Source organism: Lissotriton vulgaris, chromosome 1_1 (assembly GCF_964263255.1).
Source record: "Lissotriton vulgaris chromosome 1_1, aLisVul1.2, whole genome shotgun sequence".
Taxonomy (NCBI): Eukaryota; Metazoa; Chordata; class Amphibia; order Caudata; family Salamandridae; genus Lissotriton; species Lissotriton vulgaris.
In genome coordinates, this window is record NC_141685.1 from 130312124 (window position 1) to 130325949 (window position 13826).

Here is a 13826-nt window from a genome sequence, read left to right on the forward strand (position 1 = left end):
AACAGGGAATTACTAAAGGTTCAGGAGTGCACGTAGCACTGCAGGCAGTGCCGGTTCAGGAACAGGGAAATACTAAAGGTTCAGGAGTGCAGGTAGCACTGCAGGCAGTGCCGGTTCAGGAACAGGGAATTACTAAAGGTTCAGGAGTGAAGGTAGCACTGCAGGCAGTGCCGGTTCAGGAACAGGGAATTACTAAAGGTTCAGGAGTGCAGGTAGCACTGCAGGCAGTGCCGGTTCAGGAACAGGGGATTACTAAAGGTTCAGGAGTGCAGGTAGCACTGCAGGCAGTGCTGGTTCAGGAACAGGGAATTACTAAAGGTTCAGGAGTGAGGGTAGCACTGCAGGCAGTGCTGGTTCAGAAACAGGGAATTACTAAAGGTTCAGGAGTGAAGGTAGCACTGCAGGCAGTGCTGTTTCAGGAACAGGGAATTACTAAAGGTTCAGGAGTGAGGGTAGCACTGCAAGCAGTGCTGGTTCAGGAACAGGGAATTACTAAAGGTTCAGGAGTGAAGGTAGCACTGCAGGCAGTGCTGGTTCAGGAACAGGGAATTGCTAAAGGTTCAGGAGTGAAGGTAGCACTGCTGGCAGTGCTGGTTCAGGAACAGGGAATTACTAAAGGTTCAGGAGTGAAGGTAGCACTGCAGGCAGTGCCGGTTCAGGAACAGGGAATTACTAAAGGTTCAGGAGTGAAGGTAGCACTGCAGGCAGTGCCGGTTCAGGAACAGGGAATTACTAAAGGTTCAGGAGTGAAGGTAGCACTGCAGGCAGCGCCGGTTCAGGAACAGGGATTTACTAAAGGTTCAGGAGTGAAGGTAGCACTGCAGGCAGTGCTGGTTCAGGACAGGGAATTACTAAAGGTTCAGGAGTGAAGGTAGCACTGCAGGCAGTGCTGGTTCAGGAACAGGGAATTACTAAAGGTTCAGGAGTGAAGGTAGCACTGCAGGCAGTGCTGGTTCCGGAACAGGGAATTACTAAAGGTTCAGGAGTGAAGGTAGCACTGCAGGCAGTGCTGGTTCAGGAACAGGGAATTACTAAAGGTTCAGGAGTGAAGGTAGCACTGCAGGCAGTGCTGGTTCAGGAACTGGGGATTATTAAGGTTCAGGAGTGCAGGTAGCACTGCAGGCAGTGCTGGTTCAGGAACAGGGAATTACTAAAGGTTCAGGAGTGAGGGTAGCACTGCAGGCAGTGCTGGTTCAGGAACAGGGAATTACTAAAGGTTCAGGAGTGAAGGTAGCACTGCAGGCAGTGCTGTTTCAGGAACAGGGAATTACTAAAGGTTCAGGAGTGAGGGTAGCACTGCAAGCAATGCTGGTTCAGGAACAGGGAATTACTAAAGGTTCAGGAGTGAAGGTAGCACTGCAGGCAGTGCTGGTTCAGGAACAGGGAATTACTAAAGGTTCAGGAGTGCAGGTAGCACTGCAGGCAGTGCTGGTTCAGGAACAGGGAATTACTAAAGGTTCAGGAGTGAAGGAAGCACTGCAGGCAGTGCTGTTTCAGGAACAGGTAATTACTAAAGGTTCAGAAGTGAAGGTAGCACTGCAGGCAGTGCTGCTTCAGGAACAGGGAATTGCTAAAGGTTCAGGAGTGAAGGTAGCACTGCAGGCAGTGCTGGTTCAGGAACAGGGAATTACTAAAGGTTTAGGAGTGAAGGTAGCACTGCAGGCAGTGCTGCTTCAGGAACAGGGAATTGCTAAAGGTTCAGGAGTGAAGGTAGCACTGCAGGCAGTGCTGCTTCAGGAACAGGGAATTGCTAAAGGTTCAGGAGTGAAGGTAGCACTGCAGACAGTGCTGCTTCAGGAACAGGGAATTGCTAAAGGTTCAGGAGTGAAGGTAGCACTGCAGGCAGTGCTGGTTCAGGAACAGGGAATTGCTAAAGGTTCAGGAGGGAAGGTAGCACTGCAGGCAGTGCTGGTTCAGGAACAGGGAATTGCTAAAGGTTCAGGAGTGAAGGTAGCACTGCAGGCAGTGCTGGTTCAGGAACAGGGAATTGCTAAAGGTTCAGGAGTGAAGGTAGCACTGCAGGCAGTGCTGGTTCAGGAACAGGGAATTGCTAAAGGTTCAGGAGTGCAGGTAGCACTGCAGGCAGTGCTGGTTCAGGAACAGGGAATTGCTAAAGGTTCAGGAGTGAAGGTAGCACTGCAGGCAGTGCTGGTTCAGGAACAGGGAATTGCTAAAGGTTCAGGAGTGAAGGTAGCACTGCAGGCAGTGCTGCTTCAGGAACAGGGAATTGCTAAAGGTTCAGGAGTGAAGGTAGCACTTCAGGCAGTGCTGGGTCAGGAACAGGGAATTGCTAAAGGTTCAGGAGTGAAGGTAGCACTGCAGGCAGTGCTGGTTTAGGAACAGGAAATTGCTAAAGGTTCAGGAGTGAAGGTAGCACTGCAGGCAGTGCTGGTTCAGGAACAGGGAATTACTAAAGGTTCAGGGGTGCAGGTAGCACTGCAGGCAGTGCTGGTTCAGGAACAGGGAATTGCTAAAGGTTCATGAGTGCAGGTAGCACTGCATGCAGTGCTGGTTCAGGAACAGGGAATTACTAAAGGTTCAGGAGTGCAGGTAGCACTGCAGGCAGTGCTGGTTCAGGAACAGGGAATTGCTAAAGGTTCAGGATTGCAGGTAGCACCGCAGGCAGTGCTGGTTCAGGAACAGGGAATTGCTAAAGGTTCAGGAGTGCAGGTAGCACTGCAGGCAGTGCTGGTTCAGGAACAGGGAATTGCTAAAGGTTCAGGAGTGAAGCTAGCACTGCAGGCAGTGCTGGTTCAGGAACAGGGAATTACTAAAGGTTCAGGAGTGAAGGTAGCACTGCAGGCAGTGCTGCTTCAGGAACAGGGAATTGCTAAAGGTTCAGGAGTGAAGGCAGCACTGCAGGCAGTGCTGGTTCAGGAACAGGGAATTGCTAAAGGTTCAGGAGTGAAGGTAGCACTGCAGGCAGTGCTGGTTCAGGAACAGGGAATTGCTAAAGCTTCAGGAGTGAAGGTAAGGTTCAGGAGTGCAGGTAGCACTGCAGGCAGTGCTGGTTCAGGAACAGGGAATTGCTAAATGTTCAGGAGTGCAGGTAGCACTGCAGGCAGTGCTGGTTCAGGAACAGGGAATTACTAAAGGTTCAGGAGTGAGGGTAGCACTGCAGGTAGTGCTGGTTCAGGAACAGGGAATTACTAAAGGTTCATGAGTGAGGGTAGCACTGCAGGCAGTGCTGCTACAGGAACAGGTAAGTACTAAAGGTTCAGGAGTGAAGGTAGCACTGGCGGCAGTGCTGGTTCAGGAACAGGGGATTACTAAAGGTTCAGGAGTGCAGGTAGCACCGCAGGCAGTGCTGGTTAAGGAACAGGGGATTACTAAAGGTTCAGGAGTGCAGGTAGCACTGCAGGCAGTGCTGGTTCAGGAACAGAGAATTACTAAAGGTTCAGGATTGCAGGTAGCACTGCAGGCAGTGCTGGTTCAGGAACAGGGGATTACTAAAGGTTCAGGAGTGCAGGTAGCACTGCAGGCAGTGCTGGTTCAGGAACAGGGAATTACTAAAGGTTCAGGAGTGCAGGTAGCACTGCAGGCAGTTTTGGTTCAGGAACAGGGGATTACTAAAGGTTCAGGAGTGCAGGTAGCACTGCAGGCAGTGCTGGTTCAGGAACAGGGAATTACTAAAGGTTCAGGAGTGCAGGTAGCACTGCAGGCAGTGCCGGTTCAGGAACAGGGAATTACTAAAGGTTCAGGAGTGAAGGTAGCACTGCAGGCAGTGCCGGTTCAGGAACAGGGAATTACTAAAGGTTCAGGAGTGCAGGTAGCACTGCAGGCAGTGCCGGTTCAGGAACAGGGGATTACTAAAGGTTCAGGAGTGCAGGTAGCACTGCAGGCAGTGCTGGTTCAGGAACAGGGAATTACTAAAGGTTCAGGAGTGAGGGTAGCACTGCAGGCAGTGCTGGGTCAGAAACAGGGAATTACTAAAGGTTCAGGAGTGAAGGTAGCACTGCAGGCAGTGCTGTTTCAGGAACAGGGAATTACTAAAGGTTCAGGAGTGAGGGTAGCACTGCAAGCAGTGCTGGTTCAGGAACAGGGAATTACTAAAGGTTCAGGAGTGAAGGTAGCACTGCAGGCAGTGCTGGTTCAGGAACAGGGAATTGCTAAAGGTTCAGGAGTGAAGGTAGCACTGCTGGCAGTGCTGGTTCAGGAACAGGGAATTACTAAAGGTTCAGGAGTGAAGGTAGCACTGCAGGCAGTGCCGGTTCAGGAACAGGGAATTACTAAAGGTTCAGGAGTGAAGGTAGCACTGCAGGCAGTGCCGGTTCAGGAACAGGGAATTACTAAAGGTTCAGGAGTGAAGGTAGCACTGCAGGCAGCGCCGGTTCAGGAACAGGGATTTACTAAAGGTTCAGGAGTGAAGGTAGCACTGCAGGCAGTGCTGGTTCAGGACAGGGAATTACTAAAGGTTCAGGAGTGAAGGTAGCACTGCAGGCAGTGCTGGTTCAGGAACAGGGAATTACTAAAGGTTCAGGAGTGAAGGTAGCACTGCAGGCAGTGCTGGTTCCGGAACAGGGAATTACTAAAGGTTCAGGAGTGAAGGTAGCACTGCAGGCAGTGCTGGTTCAGGAACAGGGAATTACTAAAGGTTCAGGAGTGAAGGTAGCACTGCAGGCAGTGCTGGTTCAGGAACTGGGGATTATTAAGGTTCAGGAGTGCAGGTAGCACTGCAGGCAGTGCTGGTTCAGGAACAGGGAATTACTAAAGGTTCAGGAGTGAGGGTAGCACTGCAGGCAGTGCTGGTTCAGGAACAGGGAATTACTAAAGGTTCAGGAGTGAAGGTAGCACTGCAGGCAGTGCTGTTTCAGGAACAGGGAATTACTAAAGGTTCAGGAGTGAGGGTAGCACTGCAGGCAATGCTGGTTCAGGAACAGGGAATTACTAAAGGTTCAGGAGTGAAGGTAGCACTGCAGGCAGTGCTGGTTCAGGAACAGGGAATTACTAAAGTTTCAGGAGTGCAGGTAGCACTGCAGGCAGTGCTGGTTCAGGAACAGGGAATTACTAAAGGTTCAGGAGTGAAGGTAGCACTGCAGGCAGTGCTGCTTCAGGAACAGGGAATTGCTAAAGGTTCAGGAGTGAAGGTAGCACTGCAGGCAGTGCTGGTTCAGGAACAGGGAATTACTAAAGGTTTAGGAGTGAAGGTAGCACTGCAGGCAGTGCTGCTTCAGGAACAGGGAATTGCTAAAGGTTCAGGAGTGAAGGTAGCACTGCAGGCAGTGCTGCTTCAGGAACAGGGAATTGCTAAAGGTTCAGGAGTGAAGGTAGCACTGCAGGCAGTGCTGCTTCAGGAACAGGGAATTGCTAAAGGTTCAGGAGTGAAGGTAGCACTGCAGGCAGTGCTGGTTCAGGAACAGGGAATTGCTAAAGGTTCAGGAGGGAAGGTAGCACTGCAGGCAGTGCTGGTTCAGGAACAGGGAATTGCTAAAGGTTCAGGAGTGAAGGTAGCACTGCAGGCAGTGCTGGTTCAGGAACAGGGAATTGCTAAAGGTTCAGGAGTGCAGGTAGCACTGCAGGCAGTGCTGGTTCAGGAACAGGGAATTGCTAAAGGTTCAGGAGTGAAGGCAGCACTGCAGGCAGTGCTGGTTCAGGAACAGGGAATTGCTAAAGGTTCAGGAGTGAAGGTAGCACTGCAGGCAGTGCTGCTTCAGGAACAGGGAATTGCTAAAGGTTCAGGAGTGAAGGTAGCACTTCAGGCAGTGCTGGGTCAGGAACAGGGAATTGCTAAAGGTTCAGGAGTGAAGGTAGCACTGCAGGCTGTGCTGGTTTAGGAACAGGAAATTGCTAAAGGTTCAGGAGTGAAGGTAGCACTGCAGGCAGTGCTGGTTCAGGAACAGGGAATTACTAAAGGTTCAGGAGTGCAGGTAGCACTGCAGGCAGTGCTGGTTCAGGAACAGGGAATTGCTAAAGGTTCATGAGTGCAGGTAGCACTGCATGCAGTGCTGGTTCAGGAACAGGGAATTACTAAAGGTTCAGGAGTGCAGGTAGCACTGCAGGCAGTGCTGGTTCAGGAACAGGGAATTGCTAAAGGTTCAGGAGTGAAGCTAGCACTGCAGGCAGTGCTGGTTCAGGAACAGAGAATTACTAAAGGTTCAGGAGTGAAGGTAGCACTGCAGGCAGTGCTGCTTCAGGAACAGGGAATTGCTAAAGGTTCAGGAGTGAAGGCAGCACTGCAGGCAGTGCTGGTTCAGGAACAGGGAATTGCTAAAGGTTCAGGAGTGAAGGTAGCACTGCAGGCAGTGCTGGTTCAGGAACAGGGAATTGCTAAAGGTTCAGGAGTGAAGGTAAGGTTCAGGAGTGCAGGTAGCACTGCAGGCAGTGCTGGTTCAGGAACAGGGAATTGCTAAATGTTCAGGAGTGCAGGTAGCACTGCAGGCAGTGCTGGTTCAGGAACAGGGAATTACTAAAGGTTCAGGAGTGAGGATAGCACTGCAGGTAGTGCTGGTTCAGGAACAGGGAATTACTAAAGGTTCATGAGTGAGGGTAGCACTGCAGGCAGTGCTGCTACAGGAACAGGTAATTACTAAAGGTTCAGGAGTGAAGGTAGCACTGGCGGCAGTGCTGGTTCAGGAACAGGGGATTACTAAAGGTTCAGGAGTGCAGGTAGCACTGCAGGCAGTGCTGGTTAAGGAACAGGGGATTACTAAAGGCTCAGGAGTGCAGGTAGCACTGCAGGCAGTGCTGGTTCAGGAACAGAGAATTACTAAAGGTTCAGGAGTGCAGGTAGCACTGCAGGCAGTGCTGGTTCAGGAACAGGGGATTACTAAAGGTTCAGGAGTGCAGGTAGCACTGCAGGCAGTGCTGGTTCAGGAACAGGGAATTACTAAAGGTTCAGGAGTGCAGGTAGCACTGCAGGCAGTTCTGGTTCAGGAACAGGGGATTACTAAAGGTTCAGGAGTGCAGGTAGCACTGCAGGCAGTGCTGGTTCAGGAACACGGAATTACTAAAGGTTCAGGAGTGAGGGTAGCACCTCAGGCAGTGCTGGTTCAGGAACAGGGATTTACTAAAGGTTTAGGAGTGAAGGTAGCACTGCAGGCAGTGCTGGTTCAGGAACAGGGAATTACTAAAGGTTCAGGAGTGAAGGTAGCACCGCAGGCAGTGCTGGTTCAGGACAGGGATTCACTAAAGGTTCAGGAGTGAAGGTAGCACTGCAGGCAGTGCTGGTTCAGGAACAGGGATTTACTAAAGGTTCCGGAGTGAAGGTAGTGCTGCAGGCAGTGCCGGTTCAGGACCAGGGATTTACTAAAGGTTCAGGAGTGAAGGTAGCACTGCAGGCAGTGCCGGTTCAGGACAGGGAATTACTAAAGGTTCAGGAGTGAAGGTAGCACTGCAGGCAGTGCTGGTTCAGGAACAGCGAATTACTAAAGGTTCAGGAGTGAAGGTAGCACTGCAGGCAGTGCCGGTTCAGGACAGGGAATTACTAAAGGTTCAGGAGTGAAGGTAGCACTGCAGGCAGTGCTGCTTCAGGAACAGGGAATTGCTAAAGGTTCAGGAGTGAAGGTAGCACTGCAGGCAGTGCTGGTTCAGGAACAGGGAATTGCTAAAGGTTCAGGAGTGAAGGTAGCACTGCAGGCAGTGCTGGTTCAGGAACAGGGAATTACTAAAGGTTCAGGAGTGCACGTAGCACTGCAGGCAGTGCCGGTTCAGGAACAGGGAAATACTAAAGGTTCAGGAGTGCAGGTAGAACTGCAGGCAGTGCCGGTTCAGGAACAGGGAATTACTAAAGGTTCAGGAGTGAAGGTAGCACTGCAGGCAGTGCCGGTTCAGGAACAGGGAATTACTAAAGGTTCAGGAGTGCAGGTAGCACTGCAGGCAGTGCCGGTTCAGGAACAGGGGATTACTAAAGGTTCAGGAGTGCAGGTAGCACTGCAGGCAGTGCTGGTTCAGGAACAGGGAATTACTAAAGGTTCAGGAGTGAGGGTAGCACTGCAGGCAGTGCTGGTTCAGAAACAGGGAATTACTAAAGGTTCAGAAGTGAAGGTAGCACTGCAGGCAGTGCTGTTTCAGGAACAGGGAATTACTAAAGGTTCAGGAGTGAGGGTAGCACTGCAAGCAGTGCTGGTTCAGGAACAGGGAATTACTAAAGGTTCAGGAGTGAAGGTAGCACTGCAGGCAGTGCTGGTTCAGGAACAGGGAATTGCTAAAGGTTCAGGAGTGAAGGTAGCACTGCTGGCAGTGCTGGTTCAGGAACAGGGAATTACTAAAGGTTCAGGAGTGAAGGTAGCACTGCAGGCAGTGCCGGTTCAGGAACAGGGAATTACTAAAGGTTCAGGAGTGAAGGTAGCACTGCAGGCAGTGCCGGTTCAGGAACAGGGAATTACTAAAGGTTCAGGAGTGAAGGTAGCACTGAAGGCAGCGCCGGTTCAGGAACAGGGATTTACTAAAGGTTCAGGAGTGAAGGTAGCACTGCAGGCAGTGCTGGTTCAGGAACAGGGAATTACTAAAGGTTCAGGAGTGAAGGTAGCACTGCAGGCAGTGCTGGTTCAGGAACAGGGAATTACTAAAGGTTCAGGAGTGAAGGTAGCACTGCAGGCAGTGCTGGTTCCGGAACAGGGAATTACTAAAGGTTCAGGAGTGAAGGTAGCACTGCAGGCAGTGCTGGTTCAGGAACAGGGAATTACTAAAGGTTCAGGAGTGCAGGTAGCACTGCAGGCAGTGCTGATTCAGGAACTGGGGATTATTAAGGTTCAGGAGTGCAGGTAGCACTGCAGGCAGTGCTGGTTCAGGAACAGGGAATTACTAAAGGTTCAGGAGTGAGGGTAGCACTGCAGGCAGTGCTGGTTCAGGAACAGGGAATTACTAAAGGTTCAGGAGTGAAGGTAGCACTGCAGGCAGTGCTGTTTCAGGAACAGGGAATTACTAAAGGTTCAGGAGTGAGGGTAGCACTGCAAGCAATGCTGGTTCAGGAACAGGGAATTACTAAAGGTTCAGGAGTGAAGGTAGCACTGCAGGCAGTGCTGGTTCAGGAACAGGGAATTACTAAAGGTTCAGGAGTGCAGGTAGCACTGCAGGCAGTGCTGGTTCAGGAACAGGGAATTACTAAAGGTTCAGGAGTGAAGGAAGCACTGCAGGCAGTGCTGTTTCAGGAACAGGTAATTACTAAAGGTTCAGGAGTGAAGGTAGCACTGCAGGCAGTGCTGGTTCAGGACCAGGGAATTACTAAAGGTTCAGGAGTGAAGGTAGCACCGCAGGCAGTGCTGGTTCAGGAACAGGGAATTGCTAAAGGTTCAGGAGTGAGGGTAGCACCGCAGGCAGTGCTGGTTCAGGAACAGGGAATTACCAAAGGTTCAGTAGTGAAGGTAGACCGCAGGCAGTGCTGGTTCAGGAACAGGGAATTGCTAAAGGTTCAGGAGTGAAGGTAGCACCGCAGGCAGTGCTGCTTCAGGAACAGGGAATTACTAAAGGTTCAGGAGTGAGGGTAGCACTGCAGGCATTGCTGGTTCAGGAATAGGGAATTACTAAAGGTTCAGGAGTGAGGGTAGCACTGCAGGCAGTGCTGGTTCAGGAACAGGGAATTACTAAAGGTTTAGGAGTGAAGGTAGCACTGCAGGCAGTGCTGGTTCAGGAACAGGGAATTACTAAAGGTTCAGGAGTGAAGGTAGCACTGCAGGCAGTGCTGCTTCAGGAACAGGGAATTGCTAAAGGTTCAGGAGTGAAGGTAGCACTGCAGGCAGTGCTGGTTCAGGAACAGGGAATTACTAAAGGTTCGGGAGTGAAGGTAGCACTGCAGGCAGTGCTGGTTGAGGAACAGGGAAATACTAAAGGTTCAGTAGTGAAGGTAGCACTACAGGCAGTGCTGTTTCAGGAACAGGGAATTGCTAAAGGTTCAGGAGTGAGGGTAGCACTGCAGGCAGTGCTGGTTCAGAAACAGGGAATTACTAAAGGTTCAGGAGTGAAGGTAGCACTGCAGGCAGTGCTGTTTCAGGAACAGGGAATTACTAAAGGTTCAGGAGTGAGGGTAGCACTGCAAGCAGTGCTAGTGCAGGAACAGGGAATTACTAAAGGTTCAGGAGTGAAGGTAGCACTGCAGGCAGTGCTAGTTCAGGAACAGGGAATTGCTAAAGGTTCAGGAGTGAAGGTAGCACTGCAGGCAGTGCTGGTTCAGGAACAGGGAATTACTAAAGGTTCAGGAGTGAAGGTAGCACTGCAGGCAGTGCCGGTTCAGGAACAGGGAATTACTAAAGGTTCAGGAGTGAAGGTAGCACTGCAGGCAGTGCCGGTTCAGGAACGGGGAATTACTAAAGGTTCAGGAGTGAAGGTAGCACTGCAGGCAGCGCCGGTTCAGGAACAGGGATATACTAAAGGTTCAGGAGTGAAGGTAGCACTGCAGGCAGTGCTGGTTCCGTAACAGGGAATTACTAAAGGTTCAGGAGTGAAGGTAGCACTGCAGGCAGTGCTGGTTCAGGACAGGGATTTACTAAAGGTTCAGGAGTGAAGGTAGCACTGCAGGCAGTGCTGGTTCAGGAACAGGGAATTACTAAAGGTTCAGGAGTGAAGGTAGCACTGCAGGCAGTGCTGGTTCAGGAACAGGGAATTACTAAAGGTTCAGGAGTGAAGGTAGCACTGCAGGCAGTGCTGGTTCCGGAACAAGGAATTACTAAAGGTTCAGGAGTGAAGGTAGCACTGCAGGCAGTGCTGGTTCAGGACAGGGATTTACTAAAGGTTCAGGAGTGAAGGTAGCACTGCAGGCAGTGCTGGTTCAGGAACAGGGAATTACTAAAGGTTCAGGAGTGAAGGTAGCACTGCAGGCAGTGCTGGTTAAGGAACAGGGTGATTATTAACGTTCAGGAGTGCAGGTAGCACTGCAGGCAGTGCTGGTTCAGGAACAGGGAATTACTAAAGGTTCAGGAGTGAGGGTAGCACTGCAGGCAGTGCTGGTTCAGGAACAGGAAATTACTAAAGGTTCAGGAGTGAAGGTAGCACTGCAGGCAGTGCTGTTTCAGGAACAGGGAATTACTAAAGGTTCAGGAGTGAGGGTAGCACTGCAAGCAATGCTGGTTCAGGAACAGGGAATTACTAAAGGTTCAGGACTGCAGGTAGCACTGCAGGCAGTGCTGGTTCAGGAACAGGGAATTACTAAAGGTTCAGGAGTGCAGGTAGCACTGCAGGCAGTGCTGGTTCGGGAACAGGGAATTACTAAAGGTTCAGGAGTGAAGGAAGCACTGCAGGCAGTGCTGTTTCAGGAACAGGGAATTACTAAAGGATCAGGAGTGAAGGTAGCACTGCAGGCAGTGCTGGTTCAGGACCAGGGAATTACTAAAGGTTCAGGAGTGAAGGTAGCACCGCAGGCAGTGCTGGTTCAGGAACAGGGAATTACTAAAGTTTCAGGAGTGAATGTAGCACCGCAGGCAGTGCTGGTTCAGGAACAGGGAATTACTAAAGGTTCAGGAGTGAGGGTAGCACTGCAGGCAGTGCTGGTTCAGGAACAGGAAATTACTAAAGGTTCAGGAGTGAAGGTAGCACTGCAGGCAGTGCTGTTTCAGGAACAGGGAATTACTAAAGGTTCAGGAGTGAGGGTAGCACTGCAAGCAATGCTGGTTCAGGAACAGGGAATTACTAAAGGTTCAGGAGTGCAGGTAGCACTGCAGGCAGTGCTGGTTCAGGAACAGGGAATTACTAAAGGTTCAGGAGTGCAGGTAGCACTGCAGGCAGTGCTGGTTCAGGAACAGGGAATTACTAAAGGTTCAGGAGTGAAGGAAGCACTGCAGGCAGTGCTGTTTCAGGAACAGGGAATTACTAAAGGATCAGGAGTGAAGGTAGCACTGCAGGCAGTGCTGGTTCAGGACCAGGGAATTACTAAAGGTTCAGGAGTGAAGGTAGCACCGCAGGCAGTGCTGGTTCAGGAACAGGGAATTACTAAAGTTTCAGGAGTGAATGTAGCACCGCAGGCAATGCTGGTTCAGGAACAGGGAATTACTAAAGGTTCAGGAGTGAAGGTAGCACCGCAGGCAGTGCTGGTCCAGGAACAGGGAATTACCAAAGGTTCAGGAGTGAAGGTAGCACTGCAGGCAGTGCTGGTTGAGGAACAGGGAAATACTAAAGGTTCAGTAGTGAAGGTAGCACTGCAGGCAGTGCTGTTTCAGGAACAGGGAATTGCTAAAGGTTCAGGAGTGAGGGTAGCACTGCAGGCAGTGCTGGTTCAGAAACAGGGAATTACTAAAGGTTCAGGAGTGAAGGTAGCACCGCAGGCAGTGCTGCTTCAGGAACAGGGAATTACTAAAGGTTCAGGAGTGAAGGTAGCACCGCAGGCAGTGCTGCTTCAGGAACAGGGAATTACTAAAGGTTCAGGAGTGAAGGTAGCACTGCAGGCAGTGCCGGTTCAGGAACGGAGAATTACTAAAGGTTCAGGAGTGAAGGTAGCACTGCAGGCAGCGCCGGTTCAGGAACAGGGATTTACTAAAGGTTCAGGAGTGCAGGTATCACTGCAGGCAGTGCTGGTTCAGGAACAGGGGATTACTAAAGGTTCAGGAGTGAAGGTAGCACTGCAGGCAGTGCTGGTTCAGGACAGGGATTTATTAAAGGTTCAGGAGTGAAGGTAGCACTGCAGGCAGTGCTGGTTCAGGAACTGGGAATTACTAAAGGTTCAGGAGTGCAGGTAGCACTGCAGGCAGTGCCGGTTCAGGAACAGGGAATTACTAAAGGTTCAGGAGTGAAGGTAGCACTGCAGGCAGTGCTGGTTCAGTAACAGGGAATTACTAAAGGTTCAGGAGTGAAGGTAGCACTGCAGGCAGTGCCGGTTCAGGAACAGGGAATTACTAAAGGTTCACGAGTGAAGGTAGCACTGCAGGCAGTGCCGGTTCAGGAACGGGGAATTACTAAAGGTTCAGGAGTGAAGGTAGCACTGCAGGCAGCGCCGGTTCAGGAACAGGGATTTACTAAAGGTTCAGGAGTGAAGGTAGCACTGCAGGCAGTGCTGGTTCCGGAACAGGGAATTACTAAAGGTTCAGGAGTGAAGGTAGCACTGCAGGCAGTGCTGGTTCAGGAACAGGGAATTACTAAAGGTTCAGGAGTGAAGGTAGCACTGCAGGCAGTGCTGGTTCAGGAACAGGGAATTACTAAAGGTTCAGGAGTGAAGGTAGCACTGCAGGCAGTGCTGGTTCCGGAACAGGGAATTACTAAAGGTTCAGGAGTGAAGGTAGCACTGCAGGCAGTGCTGGTTCAGGACAGGGATTTACTAAAGGTTCAGGAGTGAAGGTAGCACTGCAGGCAGTGCTGGTTCAGGAACAGGGAATTACTAAAGGTTCAGGAGTGAAAGTAGCACTGCAGGCAGTGCTGGTTCAGGAACTGGGGATTATTAAGGTTCAGGAGTGCAGGTAGCACTGCAGGCAGTGCTGGTTCAGGAACAGGGAATTACTAAAGGTTCAGGAGTGAGGGTAGCACTGCAGGCAGTGCTGGTTCAGGAACAGGGAATTACTAAAGGTTCAGGAGTGAAGGTAGCACTGCAGGCAGTGCTGTTTCAGGAACAGGGAATTACTAAAGGTTCAGGAGTGAGGGTAGCACTGCAAGCAATGCTGGTTCAGGAACAGGGAATTACTAAAGGTTCAGGAGTGAAGGTAGCACTGCAGGCAGTGCCGGTTCAGGAACAGGGAATTACTGAAGGTTCAGGAGTGCAGGTAGCGCTGCAGGCAGTGCTGGTTCAGGAACAGGGAATTACTAAAGGTTCAGGAGTGCAGGTAGCACTGCAGGCAGTGCTGGTTCAGGAACAGGGAATTACTAAAGGTTCAGGAGTGAAGGAAGCACTGCAGGCAGTGCTGTTTCAGGAACAGGGAATTACTAAAGGATCAGGAGTGAAGGTAGCACTGCAGGCAGTGCTGGTTCAGGAC